General features: G+C 46.3%; 1 protein-coding gene across 3 annotated transcripts in view; it reads right to left on the minus strand.

Annotated features, from left to right (window-relative positions):
- SEMA3B (semaphorin 3B) overlaps window positions 1-22624 on the minus strand; it is a 72572-nt gene that overhangs the window by 35210 nt on the left and 14738 nt on the right. For 2 of the 3 annotated variants that reach the window (XR_014005749.1, XM_081185868.1), the window contains exon 1: window positions 19116-20007. The exons of the other annotated variant lie outside the window; for it this stretch is intronic. The gene's annotated coding sequence lies outside the window, so the exon portion shown is untranslated. Of the gene's footprint in view, window positions 1-19115; window positions 20008-22624 lie in introns of those variants that run through there. 3 annotated transcript variants of the gene reach the window in all.

Raw genomic sequence — 22624 nt, forward strand, 5'->3', positions numbered from 1 at the left:
CACCTGCTGGCTTTCTGCTTGTCAGGTCACATCCAGAAATGCAGCCAAAGTTCTCCACCATGGTGCAGGCCATTGTAGCACAGTGGTTGGAAGGCTAGACTGTGGCCCTGGAGGCCTGGGTTCTAATCCCCACTCAGCCATGGTGCTACTGGGTAACCTTGGGCCAGTTATTATCTCTTCGCTTAATCTACCTCACAGGATTGCTATGGGTATAAAACTGGGGGGGGGGGGAGGGAGGACTTCCACAACTGCTGGCAAAACATATTTTTCTGTATTTTATTTAGCTACTTTATGCAACTCTCAGCCCAAAGCCCTGGTATGCCCCTTCTAATCATAATTTTCAAGATGCACTTCTGACCTTCTGGTTTCAGATCTGTACTTCTTGGTACCATTAAGCACAGAACTACATGTCATATTTTGGTGGCAAATCAATGACTTATACACGGATATTAATGCCAAAATGGCTGCTAAGAAACTGCTTAAAAGCCATTTTGGTATGCGAGTGGTGTATTGATTAGTTAATTCATTAATGTGGCCATGACATGAACAGCATAAGGATTCTACAGACAGTAACTCAGGGTGGCACTGAATGTGTGAACACTGTCAGCGGCTCAGGGTCAGGGTCATCAATAGAAGAGAGATGGCGTCCTACTTAGATCTCGGTACAGAATACTATTTCCCTGTTTGGGCACTCCATCAAATGGTCAAAGCAGTGATAAGAATGTAGGGAACTACTTTTCCTAGTGGATAGCAGTAAGATGTCCTTGACTTCAAAACAAAACAGAATCTTGCGGTACCTTAAAACCTATCAAATGTATTACAGTATAAGCTTTCCTGGACTATGATTCACTTCATCAGAGTTTCCTAGCAAAAACAACAACAGCAACGTTAAACTGCCCCCGGCAATTTGTGCTTAGTGCTGCACTGATCTAAGAAGGTACCCAGTGCCTATAAACACAATATGTTTCCTTGTTATAAGATGTTTCCCACACCAAGATAAGATATGTGAATATGCCACTGGAAAGCGAGATTGGTCATTTGCTGTCAAGAGAAACCTGGATTTCATAACCTTGTCATTCACAGGATTGCAGAGGTGCTGATAACATGGGATGCATAATCTACTCCTATAATAATCTGGTGAGAGGATTCATGTGCAAATGGTTTGGAAAACTGAATGGATTCCAAAAATCTAAGTAATTACCAGCCAGCTGCTAATCTCCCTTTCCTGGGCAAGGTTCTTGAGTAGGTGATCACAGACCAGATCCAGGCGCTCTTGGAGGAAACTGATTTTCTAGGTGCATTTCAGTCAGGGTTTTGGCCTGGTTTTGGCACAGAAACTGCTTTTGTCGCCCTGTACGATGACCTCTTGTTGGGAGAGAGACAGGGAAAATGTGCCTCTGTTAGTCCTCCTTGACCTCTCAGTGGCTTTCAATACCATCAACCATGGTATCAAATGTCTGAGTTAAGGGTGGGTGGCAGCATTTACAGTGGTTCTGGTCCTACATGGATGGAGGGGTCCAGAAGGTGTTGCTTGGAGAGTGGTCTTTGGCCCCGTGGAGCCTTCAGTGTGGGGTTCCTTGGGGTTCAATTTTATCCCCTATGATGTTTAACATCTACATGAAGCCACTGGGTGGGGTTATCAAGAGGTGTGCAGTATGCTGTCAGCAATATGCTGATGACACACATCTCCACTTCTCCTTTGCATCTGCAGGTGAGGCAGTGGATTTGCTGGCCCACTGTCTTGCCTCCTTCATGGACTGATTGAAAGTCAACCAGGCCTTTTGTTCTTGTTTTTATTATGCATTTTGTGTTTTTTATATTGCAGTTTTATGTTGTGAACCGCCCTGAGATCTACAGGTATAGGGCAGTATACAAATTTTAAAAATAAATAAATGTGAATAGGTCTTTAAGTCCTCCATTCTAAACTGATACCTGCATTACACCTGCTTTGAGGTTAATGAATGACACCACTCTGAAGAAAGTCTCTCTTGAGTTCCATGTGGTTTACTCCAAGATAAGTGAGTACAGGGTCACAGCCTCCAGTCAAACACTAATAAGATTGGAAGTGTGGTCTAATAAATGGCTACAGTGCACTAAACAACAAGTGCTAAATCCTAAAACCTCTTACCTGGAAGTAGAGCCCCATTGAACTGAATGGGACTTACTCCTGAGTAGACCTGTTTAGGGCTGCAGCCTTAAGTCTTCCTTATAGCTCATCAGGGTAGGCAACAGGGGACTAGGAAGAGCAGCTTCTACTGTAATATAGCCACACCACATAAAGAAGTGATTTCATACTTGTGGCTTTGGGAATCTGTTGTGCATTTGCTTAGCACCAGCCATATTGTCTTTGATTTTTCTTTTACTTTCAGAATCTACAGACATTTAAGTTTGTGTTCATAGATGTCCCCTGATGACCTCTGAAAGGGTGGGAAGATCATCGGCCAGCTCAGCATCCCATGCAGTCCCATCAATACTGCATAAAAGGGTTCTGTGTACAGATTCTATATGAAAGGGAGACGGGAGCAGGAAAACCATTCCTCATCCCAAACAACAGTGGATGTGGTGACAAAGCAGGAATGAAGAATGAAATGCTCCATTCAGCTTTTCTCTGGGTGCGGAGAGAGGGGAGAAGGGTGAGGCAAAACTACAGGACAGTTGGGCTTCCACTGTGGTAAAGAGGCATATTGTCCTGAGAGGAAAAAAAGAGTATGATTCAGATAAGGAGATGCTATGAACAACTATGATTTGTTTTTGCTAACAAAAGGAAACAACATCTCATATTCCAGCAAACTATGACACCCAGGCGTATAAATGAGATTATGGGCACTTCCAGATGACGTGTTTATGTAACATTCATCCTGTTTAGTTTGCTGCAAGGTTAAATGATGTTGCATCAAGCAAGCGTTATCCCACACTTCCCAGTGAATTTCCCTGTCACTTTCTTTATTGGTACAAAAACAAATAAACCAGGTCTTTAGGGGAAACATGTTGTGTTGTGCAAGATTTCCCAATTGCTACAAAAACAAATAAACCAGGTCTTTAGAGGAAATGAGTTGTGTTATGCAAGATCTCCCAATCAATTGCAATTGTGCAGCCTGGATTTTCCAACATGTAACTGAATCCTGCTGAAACTGTGACAGTCTAAATGTCCACTTAACGGCATCTAACTGTATATAAATTCAGTCAATCAATCAATCAATAAATCAATCAATCAATAATCTAAGCAACCAGACACCTATTCGTTTCTTACTAAATAATAAACTTTTTTGTGTTTGCAAAGAGGGCAATTGACCCAGCTTGGGTCTTTATTTGGGATCAATGAACTGTCCAACCCTTTGACCAAGGAGTCTCCCCCACCCCCTCCACCAGGATCTGTACCTCGGTTTTGGGGAAGGCAAAAGTTACTGGCTGCTTTTGTTAACCTGCTTCCAGCTGGAGGGATTGGGCCATTAACATTCTGCCCCAGTTGGAAGTTTAGAGGGGGTGGAGCAACTATTCAGGGCAAGCTGCTCTGAAGGGCATCCAGGCCTCCAATACACTTGATGCCCAAGCATTTCAGCTTCACACAAAGGGCTCTGGCAACCTATTGCGATGAGCAGCTCATAAACCCAGACAAAAAACCTACTCAACTCTCCACCCATCCCTAAGGGTGAATATGGCTTTTCAGCGAAGAAGAGCTATCTGTTGGCATGACAACCAAGGTCAAAGTATCTCAGGGGCTGTTATTCACATTTGAGGCTAACTTTGGTGCATCTCCCCATCTTTTCCCTTCATTTCATCTCACCGCAAGCAGATGCAACTTGGATGATTACAACTGCATCATCCATCAAAATAGGGCATCCTAACTCAGAAGCAGAAGAACCCTTGGGTCATTTTATGCCTTAAACAAAATTATGCTGCTTTCATTTCACATGTTAAAAACTGGTGTGGTTCCCTTCTATTAATCAGATTGCATTGCAGAAGAAGAAGAAGAGTTTGGATTTGATATCCGAGGGTTGGACTAGATGGCCCCTAGGGTTCCTTCCAACTCTATGAAAAAAAAAGTATGAAAAAAATAATGCTAAAAATCTTGATTAGGTTGCTCTTAAATAGGAAGAATAGAGATGAGCAGGGATGCTCTTTGCAACTGGTAGCCCAGGATACCTCTTCCCTTACCATTGCTTGGGGTGGGGTAGACCTGGACACAAACAGCTAAATAAATAAATATGAAAACAAAACCAGATACAAATAAACTGCAATTGCTCCACATCTATCTTAATGCATTAGGAGGAATCACTCTGCCCCCAAATATAGCTAGACATTACAGAAGCAGGAAACCTTCTAAGTGTATAAGCTACAAGTCACAAGAGTTTTCAAATAGATGTCCTCTCCTTTTGCTCCTATCTGCCTAGTGTCCTTCCCCCCAGACACACAAACCAATGCACACTCCTCTTCTACATCCTATCATGACTTCAGTCTTGTTTTCCCAAATGCCTAATTCCTTCTTCATCCTGCCAAGATATACCAAAGAACATCACAGCAGCCTGATCAATGGCCCATCTAGTCCAGCACCCTGTTCTCACATTGGCCACCCAGATGCCTGTGGGAAACCAGAAAGCAGGACCCAAGGCTCTGGTATTCAGAAGCATCACTGCCACTGACGCTGAAGGCAGAGCAGAGCCATAATGGTCATTAATGCTTTCCTTCTGAAGTTCAGAAGCCTCAGAGGCAGCCTACCTTGGGCCTGCAGACAACATTCTGCTGCTGTTGTTCCTTATTCCACCTCCTGGGAGAGACTATAGTGATGGAGCACCCATGTTCTTCATGGATCACAGGTTCAACTGCTGGCACCACATTTTATTTTTTTTAAGGGATCAGGGAAGACTAAAGTCTGAGGCTTTACATAGCTGCTTCTTATCAGAGCTGACAATACTGAGCTTGATGAACAAATAGCCTGAGCTGATGTTAGGTGGCTTCCTATGGGGGCACGCCAATATATCCTATGTGTGTGTATGTACTGCTGAAGGGTTTCATCAGTGACAAACTTTGGACACCACACCTTCTTCAGCTCCTCCATATTTGTTCCATCTGCAGAGGGAAGCTCTCTGAACCTGTACCAGCTCTTCATTGCACTTGTGTCTGTCATTTCTTCCTGTGATTTTATGTGCACTAGAGCTGTCTGTGTTCTGAGCTGGGAAAAGCTCTATTAAACTCTGAGGCTATTGTAGGTCCAGTGCTGGAACAAATTGTTTCAGAGCTGCAATCTAAAGGCGCACCACAAGGCCAGCATTCCTGCCACCTACTTCTCACTGTACAGATGGTCTGATCCGCAGCCTGTAAGGATCTCCTTTCCCTCTCTAGCAGATACCAAAAGGCAATGCTTAGCACAGACCCCTCACCCATCCACCTCCAACATCTCCATTTGCCAGACCTTGGCAGCTCCATGCATTCTGCATATCAATAGACTGGGACAAATAAAGCTCACTGGGAGATGTTTCTGTGGCTTATTCTGTATCTAGTATATCCCTTTGCAGCAACTGTTTCTGATCTGAGAATATTAAGAGATTATGCAGATTCAGTCGCTCTGCATTGTCACTGTCACTGAAGTGGATAGTCCTGTAATGCAATGCGTGGGTTGGGAAGAGGAATGTTTTCATAAATACTTTTGGAATGGCTGAGCTGACTGCAAGAATTAAATATCATGCTAATGTGTGGTAGTAACAGAATAATGCAAGTACAATGTGCAGTTCAATGTACGTCTAACACGTTTAGGGATAATTCAACCATGATGTAAAGCTGAGAGGAGGGTTTTGCTATAGACAGCCACAGTTTTGCCTAGTGCAGGGATTTCTGAACTATGGTCCATGGACCACAAGTGGTCTGCAAGCTTTGTTCAGGCAGTCTGCAACTTGTCTGTAAAAATGCAGTTAAAAATCATACAGCACCTAGCACAAGGCATTACAATTGCTACCACAGGCAGAAAAATTTATCAAGACCTTCAACAATTTTCAAGTGGTCCATGGTGAAGAAATCTTGGTACCCTACTACAGTGGTACCTTGGGTTACAGACGCTTCAGGTTACAGACTCCGCTAACCCAGAAATAGTACCTCGAGTTAAGAACTTTGCTTCAGGATGAGAACAGAAATTGCATGGTGGCAGCGCAGTGGCAGCAGGAGGCCCCATTAGCTAAAGTGGTACCTCAGGTTAAGAACAGTTTCAGGTTAAGAACGGACCTCCAGAATGAATTAAGTTCTTAACCCGAGGTACCACTGTATATAAAAGCAAGAAAGCGGGATTCTAAAATGGCCTTCAACTAGCCGCGTTACCTGAAGGATCACCTCCTCCAATCTAGATCTGCCTGGACTTTGAGATCATCTGCGACTCTTCTTCAGCAGCACCCACCAAGTGAGGTTTGGCAGGTACAAAGGATAGCACCTTTTCAGTGGTGGCACACCCACTGTGGAATGCCCTCCCTAGAGAGGCCTGCCTGGCACCTATGTGTATTATGGTCCTTTTAGTACCAGGCAAAGACTTTAACAATATTTCCTAGGTTTTCCAATCTTAAAACCTTTTAGGGGTTTTTAGATCATAGAATTGTAGAGTTGGAAGGGACCCCCAGGGTCATCTAGTTCAACCCCCAGCAGTGCAGAAATCTCAACTAGATGGTACATGACAGAATAGAATGTTTGGGATATTCTTGGCGTCTAAAAGATTTGTGACATTTTAGTATGCTCTGAGCTTTGTTGCACTGATTTGATTTCCTGATTTTTTTTTCATGCATTTATAATCTTGTTTAATACTTACTTGCTGTAATTGTTATGGGAAGCTGCCTAGGGAACTTACGTTATTGGTTAGCATTTAAATACCGTATTTTTCGCCCTATAGGACGCACTTTTCCCCCTCCAAAAATGAAGGGGAAATCTGGGTGCGTCCTATGGGGCGAATGCAGGCTTTTGCTGAAGCTTGGAGAGTGAGAGGGGTCGGTGCGCACCGACCCCTCTCGCTCTCCAGGCTTCAGGAAGACATCCGCAGCCTAGGCAGACCTGTGGGAGGTCCCGCAGGGCTGTCTAGGCTGCGGATAGCAGCCTGCTTCCCGGAGTGTCAGGTGTCCTGAAAGCAGAGCGCCCGGCGCTTCGGGAACACATCCGCAGCCTAGGCAGCCCTGCGGGAGGTCCCGCAGGGATGTCTAGGCTGCGGATAGCAGCCTGCCGCCCAGTGCGAGGGGTGCCCTGAAGCAGAGCGCCCCCGCGCCCGGCAGACATCCACAGCATGGGGAGCCCTGCAGGAGTTCCCCGCAAGGCTCCCCACGCTGCGGATAGCAGCCTGCTGCCCGGTGGGCGGGGTGCCCTGATGCAGAGCGCCCCTCGCACCGGGCAGACATGGGCCAGCCCCACAAGCTCGGGGGACAGCAGGGAGGCGCAGCGCCGCCATCCCGCTGTTCCTCGACCTGGTTCGGTTTCCCCGACCTGCTTTTGGGGGGGAAATAAAGGGAAAAAAATTTTCCTTTATTTCCCCCCCAAAAAACTAGGTGCGTCCTATGGGACGGAGCGTCCTATGGGACAAAAAATACGGTAGTGTAAACAAAGAAATGCTGTTGCCGCCCCTGCTGCCAGCTTCCTGTGCTACTCAACACATAGAACTAAACCCACACATTTACCCGACGCCCACTTAAAGCTAGCCACAAAATACTTTCTGAAGCAGCACGTTCTGACACTACTTCCCAAAATTTAACAATTGGTCAGTCTAGGATTCTGGTGAGCCTCCAGGGTAAAGGAATCCCACAAAACAGAATATTATCATAGTGGTTTAAAATAAACTACATCTAACACAGGTAATTAGACAGCCCTCCCTGAAGCTTGACAATCCTAGTCTTGACTGGGGGGAAATGCCAGACGACAGAGATGACAAGGTGTCCTGTTCCAACCAGGTCAGGACACAGTTTTGGAGCATCGGCTGGTGTAAACCACAAACAGGTCAACAGCAGACTAACGTCAGAAACACAACGGAACAGGTCAGGATCAAAGGGAATTCAATAAGGAGAGCCCAGGTGTAGCTGGACTCAAAGCACATTGAAGCAGTCCGGAGGCAAATGCAATCCAGCAAACAGAGTCTTCAAGAAGAAATCCAGAGGTTAGCAGCACAGGAGGTCATTTAATGGTAGGGTGGAACAGGTAAAATCAGTGATGGGGAACCTCAGGCCCAGGAGCGAAATGTGGTCACGCAGGCCTTGGAATTCTCTCCCCAAACCATGCCCCTCCCTAGGTCAGCCCCTTCCTATGGGTCCTGCTCTGAGCCCTCCGCAAGAGCTTTCATGTGGTTGGAAGATGCCCCTGGGCTGTGATAACGCCTCTTGCCCACCTGGATAGAGGTAAGTAGACATATAGTCTATGCCTGCGTGGAGAAACCACAGAATTTGTCATAGCTAGAATGTAGCCTTACAGCAGGTAAGAGTCATATCCATTTCACTGCCCACTTTTGCTTCGAGCCTCACCGGCCACTGGCATATGGCCCCCTGACTGTTCCACACAAGGGCCCTCAAGCAGAAACAAGCAAGGTGCTCCTCATGAACCTGACAACCAAAAGACATGCCAGTCACCTAAGGGCTTACACCAGGCACCCTCAAACTTGGCCCTCCAGCTGTTTTGGGACTACAACTCCCATCATCTCTAGCTTACAGTACCAGTGGTCAGGGATCATGGGAACTGTAGTCCCAAAACAGCCAAGTTTGGGGATGCCTGGCTTACACAGTCTGGCCTCCAAACCCCACCCACGACCAACCAACTGCAAGTGCTTAACCCTGCTCTCCAGGAAGAGACAGGATTATTGTCAAGTACGGTAGACCATTACTCACAAGTAGCTCCAATATTTGGGGCTCTCAGGCACACATTCTCCTTTTCTTGGTAGGCGCCTAGGATTTCTGGGAGGCACTTCAGCCTCTCCTGCTGACTCAGAAGGGGGCTCTTCTGCTGCGGTTGTTGGAGACCCACCTCAAGGTTTCTTCCAGGGCAGCCTCTGGAGACAGGCCTGGTCAGGTTTCCACCTGAATGATAAGATCTTTCTGATCAGTGCTGGGACCAGTGGCACTTCTTGGGCTTCCCTTGGGCTATGGGTGGTGTTGGGGCTTCATGGGAGGAGTCTAGGGGTCAGGCTGGGGCCCAGAATGGCATAATGTACACAGATGATGCATTATGCATAAAGCAGCACTGCTCCTTTGAAAAGCAGAAAATCACTGTTACAAGTTAATGGAATTTTCCGCCTGTGTGCGTCTATGTGTACAAATAAAGCGGAGAAACATTTAAGGCAGGAAGGCAAGCAGAGAAACAAATTAAGAGGCCTTTAAAAGGAGAAAAGAGGAGAAGAGTGCAAGAGAGCAAGGAAAAGAATGCCAAATGTAAGGAGGAGGGTTGGGTGGGAAGCGTACAGTGACAAAGAGAAAAGCAAACAATAGGAAGCCAGTAAATGAAATTAATATCCTGGCCTCTTTCATGCATTGCTTTGACAGAGCCCTACAAAGTTCAGAGGCAGCGCTTTGGGTGGAACGGCTGGCTGTTAAAGAAGCAAGAAAAGGCTGTTCTCCCTTGACTCCTGAGAGCCACCTGCAGTCTTCACCTGCTGAACCATCTGCACATCATTTTACATTATTTGTTGTTCTGCAATGCTTCCCCCAAGTTACTATATTTTTTGGTTTTTGGAAGGGCACTCTTGCTCTACACCACAACAGGAGTGGGACAAAACAACAGCAACCCAATAACATTTGTGGTATAGAAAGTTACAGGATTTCAGCAGGAAGTTATAAGACATACACTGATTGGAAATGAAGCAGCACATCTGTCCCAAACCTATTGCACATGCAAACAGTGTTGAAAGTGTGATCGTGTATAACTGCCCTGATGCCCTCATGAGTGCAAATCGTCAAAAAAGCACATGAAAATTTTTGGGTGAGATCTTATACCACCCCTGGTCAGACCAATGGTCAGTCTAGTCCAGTAATGCCATAATTCTGTCTAAGAGCAAACTTTGGTGATTGAGTGACCACCAGATTGGGAGAGAAATGAGGCAACCCCAAGCTGGGACGGTACTTTCTATATACTTGGAGGACTTACCTTACATTAAAAGGTAACTGAAATTTAAACTCCCACCCACCAAAGTGACCAGAAAAGTAAGCTTCCATCTCATAAAGATGGTGGTGTGTCAGCTGAAGGGGGGAAGAGTTAAGGAAACTGGGGGTGGGGTGGAGATAATTGGTTTGCTCAAGCCCCCAAGTGCTTTGAGAAAGGACCAATGCTCAGTGGTAGCGCATCTTCTTTACATGCAGAAGATCCTGGGTTCAACCCCTGGCGTCTCCAGGAAGGCCTAGAAGAGGCTGCCTGAATCCCTGGAGAGTTGCTGTTGTTCCGAGTCAACAGTACAATTAGGAGCTAGACATATTCCACAAACTCTTGATTACTGATGTGTCTGGAAACCAGTCTCTCAGAGTCTTGACAGGGATCTTTCCTGCTTTGTGATGGTTGACAATTTCATATCAGTGAGCCTACTATGTGCAAGGCATGTGCTCTGCTACTGACCTATGAGTGTTAATAGGACACCTATAGAGAGTGTCCTATCTTCCCCCTACCTTGCTCTGAGCCCCCCAGTAGATGATCAGGGTTTCCTAGTTGATCAAAGCCAAGGGAGGCTGCTTATCTAGAGTCTTGGTAGCTGGTATCTGAATTACTGCTCTGAAAGCAGGGGTGGGAAGCCAGTGGTCTTCCAGATGTTGTTGGATTCCAGTTCCCACTGGCCCCAGCCAGCATGGCCACTGGTCAGAAGCATGATGGGAGTTGTAGTCCAACAACACCAGGAGGGTCACAGATTTCCCATCCTTGGGCTATATCTATTCTAGGCCCTTATTGATTGAAAGGTTGCAAATGTGTTGTTGCTGTTAGGTCTTTGACTTGCACATATGACTCCTCAGCACAACATTTGGGCACAATCTATAGACAAGGTCCAGCTCAGCTCTCTTCTTAGGCCAAGCCCAGTCATTGGGATTGCATAGATGTCTCCAAGGTTAATGTAATCCACTGTGAAAAGCCAAAAGCAAAACTACAGTGCTTTCCTCCCTGTGTGAAAAGCAAGGCTGCCAGCCAAGCTCCCAGCAAAGAGAGTGAATTCTGCCCCTTCCCTGCTTTTTCCCATGTCTTTCTATTTACTTCAATCCTTTTTTAACATTTTCCCTGAATGAATCTTCCCCAGCCTGTTCTTTTCATCAAGACATGGCCACCCCTGAGCCCATTTGTCTTCTGCAATTATTCCCTTGCATCTCTGGCAATTAAGTGATGCCAGCTTCCTAAAGCAATTATGGAGATGTCGTTTGAGCCCAGCTGTAAGGCAAGGAGGGTGATTTTCTGGTGACTGTTTCGTGGTTGGTGGGTCAGCTAGTGAACATTGCTCAGACATCAGGTGAGAGCACAGAGCTCCCTTTCCAGGGAGTTGATTAAGCTGCATAGGAGAAAGTGGAAAAGAAAAGTAAAGAAGAAAGCTCTATTCCCTCACTAAGTTGTTTGTTCTACTATGGTTTACCTGGGGTGGGGGGTTGCATTAAAATAGCATCTGGCCGCAGCTCCTGCTGAAACTTTGTCGGGGAGATTGTCTTGGAGAATATGAAGTGGGCTCTCCAAAGACTTGCATACTCAGGTAGGATTGCCCAGACTGGATTTGTGGGACCTGGAAGTGAACCATGTCTTTCCTTCCTTGCAGTCCTAGCCAAAGCCAAAACTTTTCCAAACAGAGCATTCTCACCGCCCCAGCAGGGAAGGGCTTTGTTGCAGTGATTGCTGGAGGAGCCAGTCTTCCCTCCCAGCAGATGCCTAATTAGAACATATTAAAGTCACTGCACTGCAGCAAAATAGAAGCAGAGCGAGAAGGGGGGGCACCCCACTCTGTGCTGCTGGGCAAGGGGGCACCTCTTTTTGCTTTGTAGTGAGAATCCCCATATTCATTCGGCTGCAAAAGGCAGCTGCCCTTGAAATGGGAAGGCATGCGTAATTATTCCAGGGTAGAGTCCAAAGCAATAGACTCCTATTATCAGTCTGGAAGACCAGTTAGAATGCTTCTTTAACTGGGGGAAATAATGGCTGGATCACTGGGCATTTTTCAGTGGCTACTGGGATTCTTGCAAAAAAGCTAGGTGGACTTACATGCATAAGCAGGTATGCAAAGGATGCTAGTGGCCGCAGCAGGGAACAAGGGAGAAGGGGTTTGGTGTTACAATTAGTGACTCCTTTGCAGCAGTTGAGAGCACCTGATGATACCATATTGCTTTGTACACTTTAGACATACTGGAGGACCATGGCAATTCTAATTAAACAACAACAACGTAAACCATACAAGTCAACCCACCTCTGCCTTACAGTATGAGGGCAGGCAAAACATGTTTATGTGCTCAAAAACATTAACCCAGTAGACACCAAACTGCAAGACTCCTCTGTTTGATTTGGAAATTTGGCACAATGAATCACAGCTCAGATCAAACGTATTGCAGAGCTCAATATACATACACCATTTGGTGCAAGCTCTTCTTAGGTGCCCAATTCCACATCTTTTCATTAACAGAATAAGCAAGTTAGCAAGCTGGCTGTAAGTTGCTAATGAACCAGGAACTTCACAGCCCATTTCTCTTGGCCACTTTGCAGCAGCTCTGCAGAGCTGCAGATAAAAACTTGAAAGTAATACAGTGTGTGGGGAAACATCATGAGCCAGATCTGTGGCTAAGGCTGCAATCCAGAGCATACTGAACAGAGCTCCCATGAACAAAGTGGGGTTTGCTTTTGAATAAGCTTGTATAGTGCCTTATGATTTGTAATATAGGGTCAGGACATATGGAATCATAGAATTGTAGAGTTGGAAGGGATCCTGAGCATCATCAAGTCCACCCCCAATGCAGGAACATGAACTAGATCATACATGACATCATTTCACTCTCTTTTATAAAATAGGCAAAAATCTGCCTAATTTTTATAGATTGCAGAATTCGCTTTTTCTTAGTGGAGAGAATGTGGGTTCCCTTGACACAGAATATTGATGATTTTAGCATGGCTCTGACGATAATAAATCAGTTTCACAGAAGGAGAAAACAACTAATAATATTTACTTCCCTACTTGAACTGAATTCATTTGCTGGTGGTGAAAGAAAGTACCGTATTTTTTGCACCATAACACTCACTTTTTTCCTCCTAAAAAGTAAGGGGAAATGTCTGTGCGTGTTATGGAGGGAATGCCTACGGGTGGCATGCCTACGGCTTTTCCTCCTCTAAAAACTACGTGCGTGTTATGGTCGGGTGCGTGTTATAGAGCGAAAAATACGGTAAGCAGGAAGGAAAAGACCACTGAGAAACGTTGGTGTTAGCCTTAACAGTCAGCGTCATTCCACTCATTATTATTAGTAGTAATACCCTGCCCATCTGACTAGGCTTCCAACGAACTATAAAACCATAGTAAAACATCAAACATTAAAAACTTCCCTATATAGGGCTGCCTTGAGAGGTCTTCTAAAAGTCACATAGTTGTTAACTCCTTGACATCTTATGGGAGGGCATTCCACAGGGCGATTGCCACTACTGAGATGGTCCTCTGTCTAGTTTCCTGTAACTTTACTTCTTGCCTCTCACCTGAACAGCCTCTGCTTCCAACATGTCCTGTGCCTCATCCTCCATCTCTTGACTACTCAGACTCTTCCTGTTCTTCTAGCCCTGACTCCTGCCTTGTGGGTGGCACAAAACCCCATAAATTGTTGGCGCCCTTTGCTGGGTCAGCCTCTAGCCTCCTTGCCTCTGCCACATACTCACCAGAGCCCTGCCAGTCCCTGACAATGGATCCAACTTGCATTGCCTTGCAGGGGGTTGGACTAGATGACTCTTGGTGCACCTTGCAACCCTACAATTCTATGATTCTGTGGAATTATGCTCCACCCTTCTTCTCCAGTAACCCATATGTAGCTTTCTTTGTTTCTTGGCTATCTTTGTTACTTTATTCATCAAAATTCATATACACTCAGTTGACAGAAACACCTCTAAGTTGCCAATTGTTGGCAGTGTACAAATCTCTCCTTACATTGTTCACCACTCCCTAAACAAGAATGGAAGATGTTGGGACAGTTGCATTTGATGTGAAATTCAGTGAAGTCCAGGCCTGTCATACAAATTTTCCCTTCCTACACATGTTCCTCTATTCCTCTTCTTTTACTGCAGCTAGAACAAGGGTGGCCATCTCTTTTGCTGGCTTAGCTGTGCACATCCATAACAGCCATGTCCCGTATTGGCAGCTGTTTGGTCATGTTTCTGACATCCATCACTGCCCTCTAGAGGCATTATATTTATCATGATGGCCAAAAATTTGGACACAGTCCATGTCCCTGTTTATCACTGCCTCTGAAAGAAGGATGGGGAACCTCGGACTCTCCAGGTGTTGCTGGAATTCCCTTCTCTAAACCAGATGTTGCTGATCTAGGGCCACAGATTCTCCATCCCTGGTCTAGAGAAGGGAATTGTGACTGCTAAGCAGTACAACTATTTCAGACAGACAGACAGATAGATACAGTGCAACATTCTAGGAATATTATGTTTTCTTCATATTTACAAGACTCTGACTGGAAGATGTTCTTGGAATAGGGTAGGCTGACATATTTTTGCTTTCTGAACCCTGAAGCCAAAATATCTACTACAGCCACGTCTCTTCTATACCAAAAATAAGACACAGTTGCATGCATAAGCAACTCCAGTTTCCAGACTACTGTGATTTGCCCTTCCTTGGACCTTTGTGTGACATTCCTGAGGTCTGTAGAAAGACGGAACTTTGGTATAATTCCAAGTAACATTCTGACAAATTCAACATGTCCTATTTGGAAGATATTATGCTGATAAGAGAACGAACCCTCCAAAGTTATGGTCAAAGGCAAATTTAGGGGAGCACGAGCGGTTCAGCCACTCTGGGCGCAGAGCCTGGGGGGGAGTCAGCAGGGGTCGCTACAACTATGATATAGAATGGAAAGCAAGAGGTCGAGGGTGCCAAATTTTGGCACCACACAAGGCAGCATCAAAATTTGAAACCCTCAGGTCCACCACTGGATTGGCCTGGTTCACATGACACTGTGAGCCAAGCCTTGGCTTAGCAAGACCCTATGGGCTCCTGCAGAGCAGCTTGCTGCCGTTTTGCATTTTCCTGGTCCTCATGGCTAAGCCACAATGTTTTTGGCCTGGTGGGTCTGATCTCTAATTCCCATCACCCCTGCTGGCCAACTGTCAATCATATGACATCATGACACCCACCTGACAAAGCTGAGCAGCATGGATGGAACAAGAGTCTGCTTCGCCAGTGCAGTCCTCTCAGGGAGCACTCTCCAGCAATTGGTGAGTGAAGGGTTCAATTCTGCTGGCTGCAGCATCTGGCAGAATTGAGCCATGTCCCCACCAATCAGCTGACATCACCCAGCAACATAATCTGATTGACACATGGACATGGTTTGGGGGAAATGGCCTCATGGGCCAGCTAGATCCCCTAGGTGGGCTGCAAGTTTCCCACCTCTGAGCCGTCAAGTTTTAGCCCTGCTCAACACAGGGAGCAACAAAGCACCTATGAGTTCCTCCCCCAAATCCCACAAGCTTGCATAGTCCTGCTAAACCAAGGTTTTGTTTAACATGCCATGCGAAGCAGCCCTATAGTGCCAGGGCTTACATTTCTATCCGTGATGCTTCTTTTCAAATCACCATCACTAATAGGAAGAGAGATTTATTTTCTCTGCAACTCAGTTTGAAATCTACACACTGCTGTTTTAAAAGACTTGATGCTATGATACTGCCAGGGAAGGGAGCAAAGCCAGAGAAACTGCTTGAAGCCTCTAAAAGTTTATTACTGTACATGGACTGGGTGACAAGGAGAACACAAGTCAGCTGGTAAGGCAATGCTCCCGCCTCCATCCTCTCCACAGATAAAAAGGAGGTGCCCTCCAGCAAAATTTGGGAGCAGAACAAACTATGCAGTACCGACTCAGCTTCTGTTATGCAATGCTCTGCGTTATAAAGGAGCACCCTGTGGACCCCATGAACTTGCCCATATTAGGCATAAGGAGACTGAACTGGAGTTTGCTAGTGCATGAAGAAATCCTGATGCAGGCAGCCTAAACCCATGCTTAGCCTTTTTATACTAGCTGAAATTAAACATGAGTAGATCCTTTAGCTGTTTAATTCATAAGGGTATAAATTTAAAATGCGCAGAAAATAAAATAAAAAATCCAAACACACAGGAAACCAAAACTAACAAAGCAAAGACCAACGGAGACAAATGAGATGTTCTGCATTTGGGCAGAAACGACAGCAACCCTAAACCCAATTCCAGAGGTACTGGATGGGAGATCCTTGGCTCAGCAATAGCATATATGAAAAAGATCTCAGAATTGTAGCTGATTCCATGAGCTGAACATGTATGCAGTTGCAAATAGAGACTAAGATGACTGCATTAACAGAGCTATAGCCTCCAAGTCACAAGATGTAATATTTCTGCTACATTCTGCATTAGTAGGACCTCACCTGCAAGAATAAGACCTCACCTGGAGTATGTGTCCATTTCTAAGAAGAATATAGGCAAACTGGAATAGGTTCAAAGGAGGGCAGTGAAGAGAGTCAGTGGTATGAAAAAATAAGTCCTAGAATGAAAAGTTGAAGGAACTAGGTACATTTAGCATCGAGAAGAAAAGACTGAGGGGTGACAGCATAGGCGCCGACTCCATGGGGCTTGAGGGGGCCCGAGCCCCCTCAAAAATTCGTTTGGGGGGGCTCTGCCCCCCCAATAATCTCCGGCGCCCCTCCAGCAGAGCGCCGCCGCCGCCCCTCCCCCAGCCCAAAATGCACAGGGTCGGGCTGCATACCTCCTGCCCTCCCTCCCGAGCAAAAGCTCCACCCAATTTCCTTCAGAGCTGATTAATAGGCGCAGCACGCTCTCCCCTATTCGCTCACGAGGAGGCGGCGCCACTTTATTAGCATATTCATGAGCTTATTTATTATTCATGAGCTTTCCCGCCCCCGCCCCCCAATATTTTTTATAAGTTCGCGTCCCTGGGTGACAGTGTGTGTGTGTGTGTCATGGTAGCACTCTTCAAATACTTAAGAGCTCTCAGGCTGTGTATACACCAGAGTGCTAATGTGCATATAGGCCAGACAGATCTGATTCTTCATGTGCGCATTTGTGCACATCTGCCCACACATTTTCAATTGAATCAGTGTTCCCCATCCACACTAGTGGGCAGTGCCTGGTGGGATATATTTGCACTGTGTGCTGCTATCCCTTCAATTAGTACTTCCTCACATTCCCTAATTTCTAGAAACCTGAAGTCCACTGTGTGCATGAATGCAGGTATTTGTTTACCTATGCATGCAGCCATTAAAAAAAATGAGATACATGTTTTCTGATAGACCAGACTTGCACAAATAGCAGGTAAAAAAGGTGTGTGTTGCGCCCCCACTAGCAGCCCCCAGAGGAGCACCATTGGGAGCAGTTTTGACAATGGTACCAATTACAAAGGCTTGGACAAGCCATCTTATGAGGATGTTCTGGTTCTGAATTTCCTATTTGATGAAATTCCTGAATTGCAGGGCGTTGGACTAGATGATCCTTGGTGTCTCTTCCACTTCTACAATTCTAAGTTTCTATGAAGATGATCTGGTTCAGAAGAATGGTGTACTAGATGGTTTGTTTATTTATTTACATATTTATTATTACATTTATTACTAGCCTTTCACCAGGAGGTCCCAGGGTGGGTTGCAATAATTTAAAATTCAGTATTTTAAAAAGTTAAAACAACTTGCAGGAATAGGGTGGGTCCCGACTCAAACACCCCTCAGACTCAACATATCTGTCTTTTCCCAATAGCTCTATGCACCAATCACATATGAAAGTTATAACCCAGGAAAGCTACTATAATAACAACTGTAATTGATTTTGACCCAGCAATGCCACATCAGTTTCTAATGCCAGGTCTTCCGAGTTTCTAATGATACAGAAAATTAAATATAATGCTAACACAAGGAGAGGAAGGAAGCAAATTCTATATCCCTCCAAACCCCCTTCCCAAAATAATATGCCCGTCTTCTCCCGCAGGGGTCTGGCCTCCTTCCACTGAGGCTGGCTCCAGTGGCTTTGCAGAGAGAAGTGCTGACTCCAGAAATATACAGTCATTCTCCTAAAAAAAGGCTTCTAAGAACTTAGTGCACATTTAGAGTTGCAGTCAGAGACTGATTGCATGAGAATAGAGAGTGTTCAACTTTGCCTTTTCCATCTTTTCTTCCATGTGATGATAGCCAATGGCTGGTGGTGAGCCACCAACAGGAGGAGACCTGGTCCTCTTTCTCTCGGCCACAGTGGATATCCCAAAAAATCCCTACTGCTCTTTCAGAAGTAATGCATTAATTCGCAGGGAGAGTATGGCTTTCTAGTTGTGCCTTCTACTGTCCCCCTTTCAGGGCTACAAAATCCAAGAGCCTTGATTTTAATGCCAGTCCTTCAAACCTTACATGTTGGGATTGTTTGGTCTGGGTGTAAAGGCAAGGACAATGAATGACCTTAAGCTTTCTTCCAGTTCACAACTGTGTAGATTCATAATCATTTTACAAGAGCTGAACTCTCTTCCGGGTCTCATAGAGTCTTAAGGAATCAGAGTCTTCTGCATACACTAGCTTGCCAAAACCAAACAGGGGCATCCCTTATCACCACCCCTTTGCCTGTGCCATCGAGATGATAATTAAAGAGTTCATCAAAGTGTGGAGTGATTCCGCTATGACCTGGCGATGCCTGCCAAGGGCAGAAAGAGGGTCAAAAGAGGTGCAGTCCACACTGTGCGTGTGTGTAAGATTCCTGCACACTAAACATTTCCTGGCAAGCAGCTTGTGGGAACTGCCTTTCTCGCCTCCGCTTCTCCTCCATGAGGACTAGGGGGCTGCAGCGAAGATCTTCCGCGAAGCGCAATCTAATGTCACAACACAGGAAAGTCCTCGCTAAAACTTGGCCTCGATCAGCCCCGAACCCGCCTGCAAAGTTGCAAGGGCGCTCTAGTCTAGCGACACATCTCCAACCACAGACGGCGCGGAAGGGAAAACGCAGCGAAACTCACCTGCTTCTCCAGCTCGGGACGACCCTCGCTTTCCTTGCCGCCGCTGCCGCCGAAGGGGGGCGCTCCGAGCCGGGTGCCGGGGAGGGGGAAGCGCCTCTCCGGAGTCTCGCCGCCAGTACCGATGGAGGGTAAGATCCGGCTAAATTCTGGGAGTCAGATCCTCGCAGTCCCCCACGGGGTGTCCGTTCCCTGTGTCTCCCTCTCCCGTGGCTGGATGAGGAGCGAGGGGCTGCCCGGCTTCTCCTCCCCGCTCTAACTCTCTCCAACCCGCAGCGCCGGCGAGTCAACCCAAAGGGGTGGAGCTGGCTCGAGCGGCGGATCCGAAGTGGCTCCCGCAGGCGTCAAGAGTTGAAGACTCCCTGGGTGGGGCGTCGATCAATGCCGGGAGCCAGCAGAGGAGAAAGGCAGGAGCGGAGCGCGGGGCCCACGCCCAGCAGAAGCCCAAGAAGCAGCAGCAGCCGCGATCGGGAGAAGCGGGCCGCCCGGGGCGGGGAAGGGTCAGCCGCCGCCCTCGGCCACGTGCCCGCGGTCACCCGCTTTGCTCTCCACAACCGCGTGGGATTGCCCGTCGCCCCTCTCCACGGGAGCGGGCCCCGGAAAACCGGAAGGACACTCACTCTTTTGGATGGATAGAGCCGGCCATGACACTGGCAGTAACTTCACTGCTCTCCAAGCCAGCCCTTCCATGAGTTGAGGTTGTAGCCTATGCTAGGCCTACGCCAGAGTGGACCCATTGATGTTAACGGACAGGACTAACTGCGGTTCATTAATGCCAATGGGTCTACTCTTGAGTCGAACTGAGTTGTCTGCAACTCTGGATGCTTTGACCCCCGTGCAAACCTCATGCTATGCTATATGCCCAAGCTTCCTTCTTCAAGGGCTTACAAAAAAAGAGGAGATATGGTGGTACCTCGGGCAGTGGTGTAGCGTGGGGGGTGCAGGGGGGCCCGGCCGCACCGGGCGCAACATCTGGGGGTTAGGGTTAGGGGGCGCAAATTACTTGCCTTGCCCCGGGTGCTGACAACCCACGCTACGCCACTGACCTCGGGTTAAGTACTTAATTCGTTCTGAAGGTCCATTCTTAACCTGAAACTGTTCTTAACCTAGAATCATAGAATCATAGAGTTGGAAGAGACCACAAGGGCCATCGAGTCCAACCCCCTGCCAAGCAGGAAAACCATCCGAGCACTCCTGAAGCACCACTTTAGCTAATGGGGCCTCCTGCTGCTGCTGCACCGCCAGAGCACGATTTCTGCCCTCATCCTGAAGCAAAGTTCTTAATCCGAGGTACTATTTCTGGGTTAGCGGAGTCTGCAACCAGAAGCGTATGTAACCCGAGGTACCACTGTATTTAGAATTCAAACCGTACTGCAATAAAACGTGTATTATAAGAAATAAAAGAAGCAATAAAAACACAGTGTTAAATCAGTATGAATATTTAATACAGGCACACCATAGACCACCCAAATGAAGCTTGTGGAGGCACCATGGGGGAAGGGGGCGAGATGGGACACACACGGCACCTGGGGAGTGTTCAGCTCTTCCAGCCTCTCTGGTTGGGATGTTACCCCTCAGGGTTTTGTTTTGTTTTTTGGTCAGGCCTTTTTTATACCAACCCCACCCCCCATACTTGTGATCCTAAGCTCCTGTCTCACACCTGTCCCTATGCTCCACTGCTGGCAGTGGGCGCTGGAGGAGGTGCACACACCCAAGCAATATTGCTCCCAGAAGGGCCTCCTTTTGCTATAGCTCCATGACCCCAGTATTTGCTATATCTATTGTCCATTCTTGGGCCTCCTTTGCAAGAGCAAGGCGGGTGGAACAGGCTGCAAGGCCCTTTATGACCTTGCAGTCTGCTAACAGAGGCGCAGTCTTTAGCATGAGGTTCTGGGAAAGTTCATGGCTGCTAGTGCAGCCAGCTCTTACTGTAAGGCATTCTCTCTGCCTCCCACTCTTTCTCGGACAGCGGGGTTGCTCACTTCCCCCACTCCCAGCATCTTGTAGAACAGGTTACTGGCTGGCGATTCCCCCCAAGGGCCTGTGGCTTTCCTTTGCTCAGCTACCAGAATGCAACTTGACTTTAATGTATTGCACTTTAAAAAACTGAAGTCTTTCCCAGCTGCTGGGAATCAAGAGGGCTATAGAGTGTATGCTGGTTTGTTTATTAATGAATTATTGGGCGGTGTGTGTGTCTATATTTCTGTAGGATCTCTACATATACTCTATATATATAGTGAGTGAATGAGTGTGTGTATATACTCTTTATATACAGATGTGAGTATGTATAACCCACTTTTATATAGTGTTTCCAGCTATCTTTCATGAAGGGTGGTATATGAAAGAGAGAGAAGGTACTCTCCAATGCATAAGGAGGTAACAAAGCCATGCAATTATTTAGTGTCACCTTTTGTTTCTATTGACTACCCCTCAGCAGTGAGACGTGGGGGGGAAACACATTAAAAACCATGCATCTGTTGTAATGCGTACATATGCAGTACATATGCATTGGGAAGCAGCAGATAGTTGTGACTTTGGGTTGTGTGTTTTTAATAAAATAGATGCATATGCAATTCCCAGATGACTCTACATGTGATTTTGACACGGAAGGGGTCTGAAGACTATGGCAGACACCACAGATTCAAGCATGTCATTTGGTATCGATAGTCAAAGTTGCAGGTCATATTGCCTTGTAGATTAAATGCCTAACTTGAGCCTGCAAACTGTATAATGAGAACTCCTTGTAATAGTGAACTTGGGTGGTGAGTACCGATAGAAATGGAGGGAAAACAGGGCCATTGAGAAATGAGGAAGGCATCAGCTTGTACTTGGGGGTTTGTAGAAGCACATTTAAACAAAAAACAAAAAATATTCCCAGGTTACTAAGCATACTCAGTAACCAAAAAATGTTGATTGACGGATGTCAATTGGAAAATAAAAATAGAAAATGGAGCAGGGAGGGAGAGAATGGAATGGCCTGCTGGAGGAGAGCATGGCTGGCAGGTTCATGCTTGGAGATGAGATTACATTGCAGCATTTTATTGCAAGTCTCACTTGTAAACATATCATAAAAACAATGACAGTTGGCCTACCCTAAAGACCTACCCTAAAGACTTGTGATGGGTTGCAACATAGCTTTATCTCACATGCAGCCAAAACTTACGCATGGTTCCTGCAATGCAAGACCCAATGAATTTTTATGAATAATTTTATGAATATTTATTTAGAAAAACTTGTATACAGCTTACCACAGAAAACCCCCAAAGCTGTGTACAACATAGAGAAAGACATTAAAGTCATCTTATATTAAAAAGGAATGCCACAGGTGTCATCAAAAATATAGGAGGACTGGAACTAGAACTAACAGGGGAAATGGTTGGGTTTTTAACAAATGTCAAGTGCCCCCTGTGGCTGGTGCCTCCAAAATAACCAGGGGTGGGGTGTGCAGAGCATTCCAAAGGGTAGGAGCTATCACAGAGAAAGCCAGGGGCTTTCAGTTGACATAACCTCCA

The sequence above is a fragment of the Podarcis bocagei genome (genome assembly GCF_964188305.1).
Source record: "Podarcis bocagei genome assembly, chromosome: 2".
Lineage (NCBI taxonomy): Eukaryota > Metazoa > Chordata > Lepidosauria > Squamata > Lacertidae > Podarcis > Podarcis bocagei.